An 11,647-nucleotide genomic window follows, 5' to 3' on the forward strand; every position below is an offset into this window, starting at 1 on the left:
GTATTGGGGTAGGGGATAAGAAGAGGAGGAGGGAGAAAACTTCAGTTGGTTAAAATCCACAATTCAATTTCAACCTTCAAAGAGGTAGATTCTGTGCCCTTACACACACACACACAGACACACAGACACACACACACACTTTTTTTTTTTTTTTTTAAGATCTTGAAAATCCTTAGTCAAATGGGTCTTAAATGTCAGTCCTCTGGTGGGGAAGGAAAAGGGCACCACACACAGATCCTGCCCGGTTTGGTTCAAGCAAGATGTATAAGAGAAGAACTCAAAATAAAACAGGGGATAATGAACTGTAATGCAATCTTCTCAAAAAACAAAACAAAACTCTGTGCTTGACATTAAAATGTGAAACATCTCAAGGTGGTTGTAGATTTTAGAATTATATAACCAAGTTTTTTAAAATCCTAAAAATAAAGTATATTTGATAACATGCTATTTCATAAACGTCATATATTTATACAGTGGGAGCACACATATTCCACATTTACATTTCAAGTGTGCATTTAAAAAATACCTACCAGACACTAAATCACAGATAGAAACCCATAGTCTCCTAGGCAGGCAGTAAGGTCAGGCGAAGGGCGCTGGGAGGGAAGTCGGGAGACCTGTGTCTCCTTCCAGCCATGCCCCGAACCAGCTGGGTGACCATAATGAGTCCCTTGCCCTTTCTGGATTTCCATTTCTCAATTTGGACTTAAGAATCTCTAAGTACTTTCCAATTCTTCAACTGTCATGTGGATTTTGCCCATGGTGACCTAAATGTCAATAACAAGTGTAGGGAATAGGATTTACAATTCCTATCATTGCATTGTCTTAACTGCTACTGCATCTCACTTCTTTTTATGTTTCAAAACAAACTGTCAGCCTTTCATCATTGCACGAGCCCAAACACACACACTTCAAGGAAAGGACAACAAAGAATCGTGCTGTGAGAATTATATACAGCGTTTTGTGTGACGTGTTGGACAGCCATATTTCGGTGCTAATTATGAAACAGCAAACAGAAGGCTGCGTCCCTCCCTGAGTGTTCTGGGCCCGCATTGCACTTCCCTCTAAGGTCAGTGTGGCTTCCATGCAAACCCCTTCTCCTCTACCCTCTGCTGGCCAGGGGACAGTGACCCCCTTAAGCTCCTCAAGAGCACAACTCCAAAGAAAAGGTGCGATTTAATTCTTAGCCTGAAAACACAGCCCATTTGGAAGGACACCAGTCACTAGGGTATTGTTAGTGCCTTGAAATGGCCAAGAGGGATTGCTGACTCCGCGAATCTCACTCCAAAGGCAGGAATTCTATTTGAATTACTAACATAACAGATGTTTGCTCGGATCCACCATGCAGTCTGCATACACAGTTATGCTAATTTGGCAGCACTCCTCTTCCAGTTAGCTCCGAGCCATTAGAGCACGCAGCTAGTAGGTCCTTCTGTCTAACTAATAATTGCCTATTATTGATATTAATTAACATTTTTTGCACCTTTCCTCGGTTTTGACCTAGTATCTGTTGGTAGTCTAATCACCGTGGCCTATTAAAAGTCAAAATACAGGGGCCTATAGTAGTCACGAGCCATTTATCAAATGGCAAACAAGGCCAATTAAACAGGCAGCCAGACAGTTGTCTTGATTTGCCGCTGACTGTTTCTTGATCACCATTATAAATTGCTAATAGGGCAGAAAGCGCTAAGCGGGGAGCATCTGTGGGGGGCTGGTTATTGCTCACTCCCTGCCTGGTGACAGGTGAGAGAGAGGCTAGTGATGGTCTTATTGATGTGAACTGCCCATCAGTTGGTAGTTATTGTTAAAGTTCATGATGCTACAGCTGATCCCGTCCTGCTGAGAGTCAATCAAATTAATTAGAGCTAGAAATTCTTCTTTATTATTTTAGAGCACAGGTACAGAAAGAAGTCCTGTAATTTGGATCCAAAGGCAATGAAGAAAAAAAAATCTCCATGTAGTACAGTGTGGAAAAAAAAAAATCAGATATTGCTTCTTCCATTATTTATAATAAGGGCTGTGGCTAAAGGTTTTTATAGGCACAGATCAAGAGATCATAATAGAAGCATATTGACAGATTTTTTTCTGCAATACTCCAAGGAACTGGCTGTAGCAGGAAAATATATCAAAACCTTATCATCAGAGCTGAGATCTTCTGTGAAAAATCAATAAAGAGTTATACATGGTTTGAGTTTAAACAGTTCTCTGTAGTCATTTAAACATAGTGCATCTGTACAGCTTTTTACCTCTGGAGACCAAGGTAACCTAGCAACCAGAGGGCTTAAACCGATTAACTACAAATGAAGTACTGTACGCCTATCAAAGCAATTGTTCATCGTTCCCTTTGTTGCAGAGACTAAGCTAATTGAACATGATACAGTATGAAGATAATTAACACCCATGAGTTTGTTAATTGCCTGTTAGCATTACAACACAGTCTCTTGGTTTCTTTTTAACTGTCTCCTTTGTAACCTCTTACTTCCCTTAAAATGGTGCAGGACCTGTTTAACTGGCAATGATATATTGGAGTTTATTAACCCTTTTTTAATTAAAAAAAAAAAAAAAGCTCTGTCTTAACGAAGCATATTGCATGCGCTTGTTAAATGCAAGCTCTCACTTTGTCTATTTTCCCAAGACTAGGAATTTGCTTTACAGATACTGTACAAACTATGTTTATTTTTTGCGCTAATTTATTTCAAGCAATTTAGCCATTACAAATGCTCTCCAAAAAAATGGCATTAGTGGTTCCCTTTATTACTCAGCTGCTCTGCTTTGGAAAGTGAGCGATAAATGTCTTTGAGGGTTGGAATATTAATTGAAGGCAGCATCTGGTCAGCAGCTGACCGGCTCCGGTTGTCCTGCTCCAACCGAGCAAGCAAGAAAGAAGCTTTGCTGGTTCTATTTGCCAGGCTCTCGGTTTCCTCGCGGCCGTGGACTAAGAACCCCCATTTTGTCTCTGCTGGATCACCACGCGGATGCCAGAAAATCAATTGGGCAGGAAAATCTGTTAATCTAAAGTGATTTCAATCTAATGAATCATTTAAAATAAAAATTTCAATCATTACCTTTTTGCAAAAGCACTTTTTTCCCTCAAGTCTATGTGCACGTGTCATGACAATACCTCGAAATGACCTATCACAAGAGTAATTCAAAGTCAACAGAATTGTCTAGCAAGGAACAATTTGATTTTTGAAGAAAAAAAAAAATAGGGCAGCTGATTACAAGCTTAAGAGGAAATGGAAACCCCCATGCTATGTGACCAGAAACAATTAACACACTCAGGCCCAAGATACACATCCGACACTCAAGATGGACTTTTCTCCCCTTGAGAAGGAACACCTTGGCTGTGTCACAATTGTTTAATTCGGATTTTCCTGGATGATCCTCTGTGTTTTTCATTACTGTGTTGTGGTTAATAACCGCTGGTAAGTCGGTCCCAGGAGGGCCACTTCTAGTGCCCAATTACAAGTTCTATCATCAATCATAAGTGTTATTTGTTCAACGAAATGAATTGCTAATTAATAACTGATGAGCATTATGGCCTTGAAGACTATAACACTATTAATTATGGTTGGCATGAAAGGGGTCTACCTGGCACATTTTCACCACAATTAGCCTCAGAAGCTTTCAGGGAATATGTCTATGAAGATAACTAAAGAAAAGCCTGGCTTTCCTCCCTCTCCTGCGTAAGGATTGACAAACACGGCACTGTCTCTGGTAAGGATTCCACCAAACCAACTCCAGCATCCCAACAATGGTTTTCTATGCACCATGACTTGTATGAGAAACTTGACGTGGCAAACAGAAAAAAACCCCATAGAGGCTGAAGGCACAGAACATGTCCCCACGCGCCCCCCCAGGCTTCTGCTGAAAATGCTACAGAGGGTGGTGCAGCCACAGCACAGTAACTGGAATGTGGCTGCTGGCTTATTTTTAGACTTACTTGTTGCCCAGTTCGTGTTCTGACTGCTGGGTGCAGGCACACAGCAGCTTAATCACTTTAGCAGGCAGCTGCTGGGCCAGGGCTGCTCACATTTACTCGCAGTCGGGAGGGAATACATCATCGTTCACCTTGACGACCTTCTGATCAGAGACTTAAAGAGGAGAAGCTAAGAAATTCCCTCTTGCCCACTGCTGGGGAAGGAAAAAACAGTCGCTTTGAAGAATAAACATACAAAAAGCATAATAATGCCGTGAAACTCTGTGAAAGCAGAATAAATCTACTCCCCCTGTGCTCCGTGAATCTATCTCACTTTTTGCACCCAGAGCCCGAGGGTGCGAACAAACAGGGGAGAGTGATAAAGCATCGCGAAGACTTTCAAAAGTTATATGACTAGTAGAAAAGAGCAACTTTCATTTTTCTCCTGACTGGGTGTACAGCCTCCACAAGATAAAGAGCTCGTTAAATAGTTACCTGGATAATGATGTAGTTTGGACCATCATTTCAGATCTAGTGCTACATGGATTCTGGAGAAGAAGCTATCTGCACGGATCAAAGTAACTGGAGAATTGAAAAAGTGTTCTCTTTGTGCTGGGTAATCAGAACAGCAACTCTTTCTTATTACTGCAGTTAAAAATTTGTGGGTTCAAAGTATGCTAATATCTTCCCTCACCATTCTGCCAAACTGCCCAGAACGCACCCCCTTTTCATAGGCAGTTACACGTGTCCTGAGACAGAAAAAAGAAGAAGAAAACAGATGCACCTACCTCCAGATGGCACAATGATTGGTGTACGTTATCTTTAGCTTTACAAAATCAAGAGTTAGGAAGGTTGGTAAAGTGAAGGAATGTTTGCAAAACAGCCTGATTAGGCAAAACATTCCTCCTCCTTGGACCACGTTTCTCTGTCTATAGAGGTACAGTCACGGGAGTACGCACGGTCGAGAAGGGCTTGCTGGCAGGCAGTCAGGCTGGTAAAGTGTTTGGGGTGGCAAATATGACCATGTCTACAATGGCTGGGACAGAGGAGCATGGAGAGGCCAGTAAGTTGACAGTGATTCGTGGAAATGGCAGTGAAAACCTTCACAAGGATGGGAGAGAACCAGGAGGTGGGGAGAGTTCAGTGCGGGTGGGAAAGAAAGAATGGAGGGTGCAGGCAAGGAACCTTGAATCTAAATCTGGCTCCACCACTGTCTACATTCAGGAGCTTGAACGAATCATTTAAGCTAGCTGAGCCTCAGCTTCCACTTTTGTAAAACAGGAGTACTGATACTTATCCTGCTTATCTTATAGATTCGTAGGGAGGATCCAATGAACAATGTGTTTGTGGCTTTAGTTTTGAAAGCACTTTGAAAAGTACAGACAGTTATCTATAGAGATGTAAGATTCCTAATAATAATTATATTTGTTTGCTCCTTGCCCATTTCAACCCAGTTATGTCAAACAAACGGGCCAGGAAGGCTCCAAAAGCCATGGAAGGGAGCACATCCACCAGACCCTAAATTTCAGAACTAAAGAGTGAGTGGCCACTGAGAAGCCACTGAAGCCTGTGTGAGGAGGAATTTTGTTTTCTTATATTAAAAATCAGGCAAAGAGACCTGAGCCACAAATAGCCATTGCTAGTGAGCATACCTGAGGCTACTCCTATAGCGAACTCAAACTTGAATGTTCATCATAATCACGGGGGGAAACGAACAACGCTGAAAGTCTGCGTAGGTCTGGAGCAGGCCCTCAAACCTGCATTTCTATGGAGGAGCTCAGGTACCTCTGAGGCAGGTGTGTCCGCAACTACCAGGTGAGAGACGCAGCTGTCACTCCTGCGAGCAGAGTTCACCCCATCACCCACTGTCATCCCTTCCCCAGGGTGGTTGTGACCATACCTGAAGCAGGCAATGTCTTCCCAAGAATCAAGGGAATCGAGAAGGAGCCTTAGTCCTAGTTTTCAGTACGACCAGGCTTGATTCAAGACATTTTTTTCTCCCAGACAACACTGGAAACAGCACTTTAAAAATATTCTTCATGGCACTTATCAGGGAAATAGAGACAGACCGTGCTCCTGAAACCCCTGGGGAAGAGGAATTAAAGAACCTAAACCAACTTTACAAATACGTAGAGATATGCATTCCTATTCCTCCGGTAGGAAAACAGTCCTGTCTGTTACTCCTCCAAACCCTTGAGGTTAACTTTCTGTACGTCACCTTTCATTTCTCTCAGAAAAAATGGACGATGGACGAAGGCTGCGTGGTAACGTCAGAAATGTTCCTTTTTGAAATGTGACCATTTAGGGGTCTCAACCTCAAGGTCATTCTTAATATGTTATGGATTCTCAGCTCCACCCAGCTCACTCTGGAGGCGTGCTCTTGGCTGAGGGAAGGCCTCCCAAATCAAACACACGTTAACATCAAGTCTATTCCTTCAGAATCAGCAACTGTAACCTTCTTACACTATAAACTTCTTCAAAACTAGCCCTTGAATCCAAACAATGCCCCTTGGAGGGAGAACACCCAGAAGGACAACTGCGTACGCGACCTAGAGTCAACATGGAAGGCTCCACACACCCAGAATGCACTTCTCTCCTGGTGGCCTCACAGCAAGGGAGGTGGGGAGCCACTCCAGGAACAGGTTTCGATTCAGGCAGCCTGGAACAAGGCACTGATGAGCCACTGCTTCCTTGTGATGGATCCTTTTCTTGTTGTTTGCTTAATAAAAACCCTAGACTGTTTGTAAGGGGGAAATACTGCTTTCTCATTAAATAAAACCTTTCACTCGATATTTTATACACTGGTATTCCTCCAAACTGTGTTCCATGGAATATGAGCTGTTAAGAGATGTTTAAAACAAGGCTCTTCTAAGGACACGAGTGTGGAAAATAGTGTAGGACTTCCCAAGGTTTTCATAATGTTGATAAGCTTTGCAGCTCTCCAAGAGAGCGTGCAGAAACCAGCACTTCCCAAATCTATTTGGTCACAGAACTTGTTGAGGACACCTGATCAGGGAAAATATCTAATTCAGTGAACCACAACTGTGGAAATTCTGCCTTATAGGAAATATGCATGAATTGTCTCACGTAATCTTTCTGCAGTCCCGCTGAAACAGAAATTATCACCATTATTATTTTACTGAAGTGAAACTTTCACCTCCAGCAGTCTGGATATGAAAGCTCAGTGAATCCCAAGTAAGTTAAGCAAAAATAAATCCTCCTTCAGACACACTATGGTGAAACTATAAAACATCAAAGACAAAAAGAAGATCTGAAAAGCAGGCAGAGAGAAGGGACAGATTACCTTCAAATGAGTGACAGCTAAATTTGCAAGAGCAGCAATGGAAGTCAGGAAATAGGAGAATAATATCACCAATGAGCTGCAAGAAAATAACTGTCAACCTGGAATTCCATACTCATTAAAATTATCTTTCAGAACAAAGCAAAATGAAAACTTTCACTCAATGGGCTCTGTCTAAAGGAATTTAAAGGATGTAATTCAGGCAGAAGGAAATTGATCCCAGACACAAAAAGAAATTATTAGCAAATAAAATGGAAAATACATAAGTCTAAACGAACACCGGCCCATGGGATTCCCTGCGAACTGACTGTGAATCTGAGATTTGCACACAGGAAGATTATGAGAGAGTTATCTAGGGGGCAACATCTGCTGGGGAGTAAAAGAAGTGAAATTGGCAGAGAAAGAAGTTGAATTGTGATGTAGTCACAACAAAACATTATCTGATCCCACAGAGAGCTCTGGAGCTGGGATGGCCACCACTGTTGTCCCACCTTTCAGGAAGGGGACCTTTATCCTGCCACATACATACAATAACCAGGCTTGGATATGAGCTGCCACCAGGGAGGGGACATGACTTTGGGCCAGGTCATTCTCTTCTGCTGAGAACAATTCCCAGTGAGGGACTCAGTTGGGAGCCATAAGCCACCGACTCTCCCAGCATCTGGCAGAAGGAGTGTCTTAGTCCAGAAGGGGAACTGAGGCAGCACACAAAATGCCCACTACAACACTCAAAACAAAAATGGTAGAAATAAAATACGTGATAAAATAGCATATAAATCAAGAAAGATGATGGTAGTTAAAGTATTCTAAGGTCCTACTATTGTTTAGGACAAGAATAGAGTTCTTGATTAACTTCAGACTTTGCTAAGATTGAAGTTTTTTTTTTAAGAAACAGCTATTTACTGATTACAAGAGATGCACTAAAACATAAGGCTTTGAAAGAGTAAAAGCAAAAAAGATGAACAAAGGTATACAAGGCAAATAGGCCAACCAACAACAAAAAGCTTGGGTACCTCTATTCATATCAGAGAAAACAGGTTTGAAGGCAAATAGAAATGTTAGAGATAAAGGATGCACTACAAAATAAGATAGTTCACCATGGAGGTATAATGACTCTAAACTTGAACACACTCATAGCCTCAAAATGTATGAAGCCAAGATTGTCAGAACCACAAAGAAGTACAACCAGATACATAAACCATAAATCAAGCACAAAAAGTCAGTCAGGATATGAAAGATGTGAAACTAAAGGCTCCTGGAGGTGTGACTGGTGACAGAAGTGGAATTTAAGACCCGTGTATCTTCTCTACTCCAGAGCACTTCCCACTGTCTCCTCCAGATAAGATAGCGGAAACTGAAAGAATCAAGGGCCAGGAAGATATACAACAACTGATATCAGACTCTGATTGTAGAATGTATCTTTCTGGTGGGAAGGACATTTTCCTATTTCTCTCACTGAAATCTAACATTAAGAGTGTTGAAAGTTACACTACTACCTACAAGAGCAAAAATGGTATGGTTTTTCAGACACCAATCAAGTGACTAACACATCCGTTGTTCCTGATTCGTTGTTCTTCTTCACTGTTAGGTATAGATGGCAGAAAAAACATACATATTTCTTTGCTGCTCACGACCAGTGACCATATTGATCTTCACAAAGAAAACCTCTGCTTAATCTAAATTGTCTGGGAAAAGTGACTTAATTATAATACAAAGTCTTATCTGAAAATAAGTGTGATGCCCCCTTCCTCAGCCCCTCTTCTGATTTTCAAGCCACATTGTACCTTGGGAATAAGACAGATCTGCTATGAAGTTAGATAAGCTATAATCAATGTCACCAGAAAACTGTAAAAGCCTTTGCCCAGAATATAAGGATTTTGCCTCTTTTCTTCTCAGTAGAAGTCATGGATAATGTCACTTAGAGAAAAATGTTCCAGTGCAGTGACCATTTTTCTGTTTTAACAGGCTTCATCTTCTAGTAAATATACACCAAGCCAAGCCTGGCAAATGAAATGCTTATCAGGGGATGATCCCTCCCAGCCAAAGTTCCCATGAGGACAGACAGCTGAGCCCCAGAAACACCCTACCTGGGAGATCCAGCTAGAGGTACCAGGCAGTCGGCCCGGAGAACACAAGTCAGCCTAGGCCCTGTGGCCCAACCGGCAGCCCAGCAGCCGAGCCTTGGTTGGGAGGCTGGTGTGCAAGAATTGCCCCTAACCCTCTGCGATTTTTGCCTATGTGGGGTCATTGATTTCTCTGCAAATACTACGTTCTCCCACTCCTTAGGGAAAATAAAAAACCCAAAACATATACTAACAGACACACTAACTTTTGCTCACCAATCCAGAAGGTCTGGCCCCAGTTAAAAAGCACTGCTCCAGCCTTAGCTTCTCTTAGAACTTCTACGCAAACAGTGCACTTTGTAGAGAGAAAGCGAGTGCTTAAGAGCATGGGTTCTGAGGTCAGGCTTTCAGTTAGAACTCTGGCCTCACAGCTGACCTTAGGCAAGCACCTTAACCTGACTGTCCCAGTTTCCTTGTCTGTAACATAGGGAAAATAATAGTACCTGTTTCATAAGGATGTTGTTAGGACTGAGTGAGCTCACTCGTGCAAAGGGTTTAGGTGAGTTCCTCCCACAAATCAACATTTGTGATTGTCACTGTTCATTTCATTGCTAGTCCCTTTTGAAGGTCTCTTGGTATCTTTTCTCAACCAGACCAGCCCTTGGTCTAGGCTGGACTCTCTCTTCATTTAGGAGACATCTGGCTCTGAATGACATCTTACCTTCATTTTCTACCTGGCCATTTTTGCTTGTGCAACAACTCATTTTTGGCAGATGCAGAGCTAGTATAACCCCTTACTTTACCAAATTTAGGAAAATTCTCAAGGTCTTCTTTAACTAATTTAGTCTTTTCCTGGGGTTTGGGGTTCCTGCATGAAATTGGTGTTTTCACCTTACTCCACCCAAACTCAGTGTCTGTGGGAGTTATAGTGTGTCACTCTGGGTCCCTGACTCACTGCTTCTTAATCTGCTCCATCTCCTCTCTCCCATGCGGGGCTGGTTGTCTTATCAGCTGGTCTTCTCAGAGCTCATCAGCCTGCATTTCCCTCCTTCCTAAACAAAACCCCATCTGTGTCACTGGACAGATCCAACAGGCATCCGTAGGCCCTGTAGGCCCCAGACCCGGAGAACATAATGTGAGTGTCATTTTAGCCCCTTGACAACTGGCACCGGCCCACTCTGGCTGAGTCAGGAAGGAAATAAATGTTGACCTTAGAATGCCCCTACCTCCCCACTGATCCCTGCCCTTCATCTCAGGCCTTCAACCAAATCTACCCTGGGTGTCGCTATGGTCACTCCTCCTCAGGAACAAACTCAGGAAAACTGAGAAGTTGCCTCTCTTGATGGCTTAGCATTTTAGAGAAAAATTCTGAAAAGAGCCAAAGACAAGAATAGCCTGACGGAGGCTGTTGAGACTTTAGGCTCTCTCTGGGGTGGGATGGGGCAGGGGAGACCCCTCCCACAGCCGCCGCACTACCTGGCTGCCCACCCCACCCTCCACCAGGCCATCTCTGGCCACAGACCCACACATTTCTAGGAACACGGTTGATTCTAAACACGTATCTGTTGAATTAATTAGCCTTTATTGTAAATAATGTAAAAATATCCAAATAATGGTTCAGTTATGCCCTAGGCACAGTTGAGCCATACCTAGATGCAAAGCCTTTGTATAAGGATGAAGAGAACTAATTAGTGTGGGAGGCCCTATCCTGTACCAGATGGTTCACTTGTGTTACTTCATTTCCTCTTTCCTACAATTCTGTATGGACTGTACTACCATTATTATTCTGAGTTTATGGCAGACAGAGACTCTCCAGGAGCTTAAATAACTTAGAAAGGCATGATGGAGTAAAAACGTAATTATTTTCCAACGCCTATTTTAGCTTCAAACCTTTTTCCAATAAATTGGTGATTATCAAACAGATGACAGTAGAATTCTTCCCAAAAGAGGGATTGGGGGCCCATAGCCACCCCAACTGTTCAGCCTTCAGCCCTCATCCACCTCCCCCTGCAGAACCTCTCACCCTGAAAAAAAACATCCGGAAACACAGCTGCCTTTGAATCCCAGCTCTATGGCCCACAAGCCACGAGGACATAACATGTCCTCGTCTCTGCTTTCTGTTTGTCCACCTGCAACAGGACAGGGCGTTGTGATGACTGCCTGACCTGAGGTGGGCTCAGCAAACGGCAGCCATGTGACCTGCTCGTGTTCACACAATGAGCAAGCAGTAAAGGCCAGATTGAGCCCCAGGCCCACGATGTCAGAGTCCACTGGCAGCTCCAGCTAGAACATGGAGAAAGGGCTCAGGGCCCAAAGGCAAGCCAGTTTAGGAACAAATCTGGAATGCTAACAAGAAAGAACTAA

This window comes from Phocoena phocoena, chromosome 7 (assembly GCF_963924675.1).
Source record: "Phocoena phocoena chromosome 7, mPhoPho1.1, whole genome shotgun sequence".
NCBI lineage: Eukaryota > Metazoa > Chordata > Mammalia > Artiodactyla > Phocoenidae > Phocoena > Phocoena phocoena.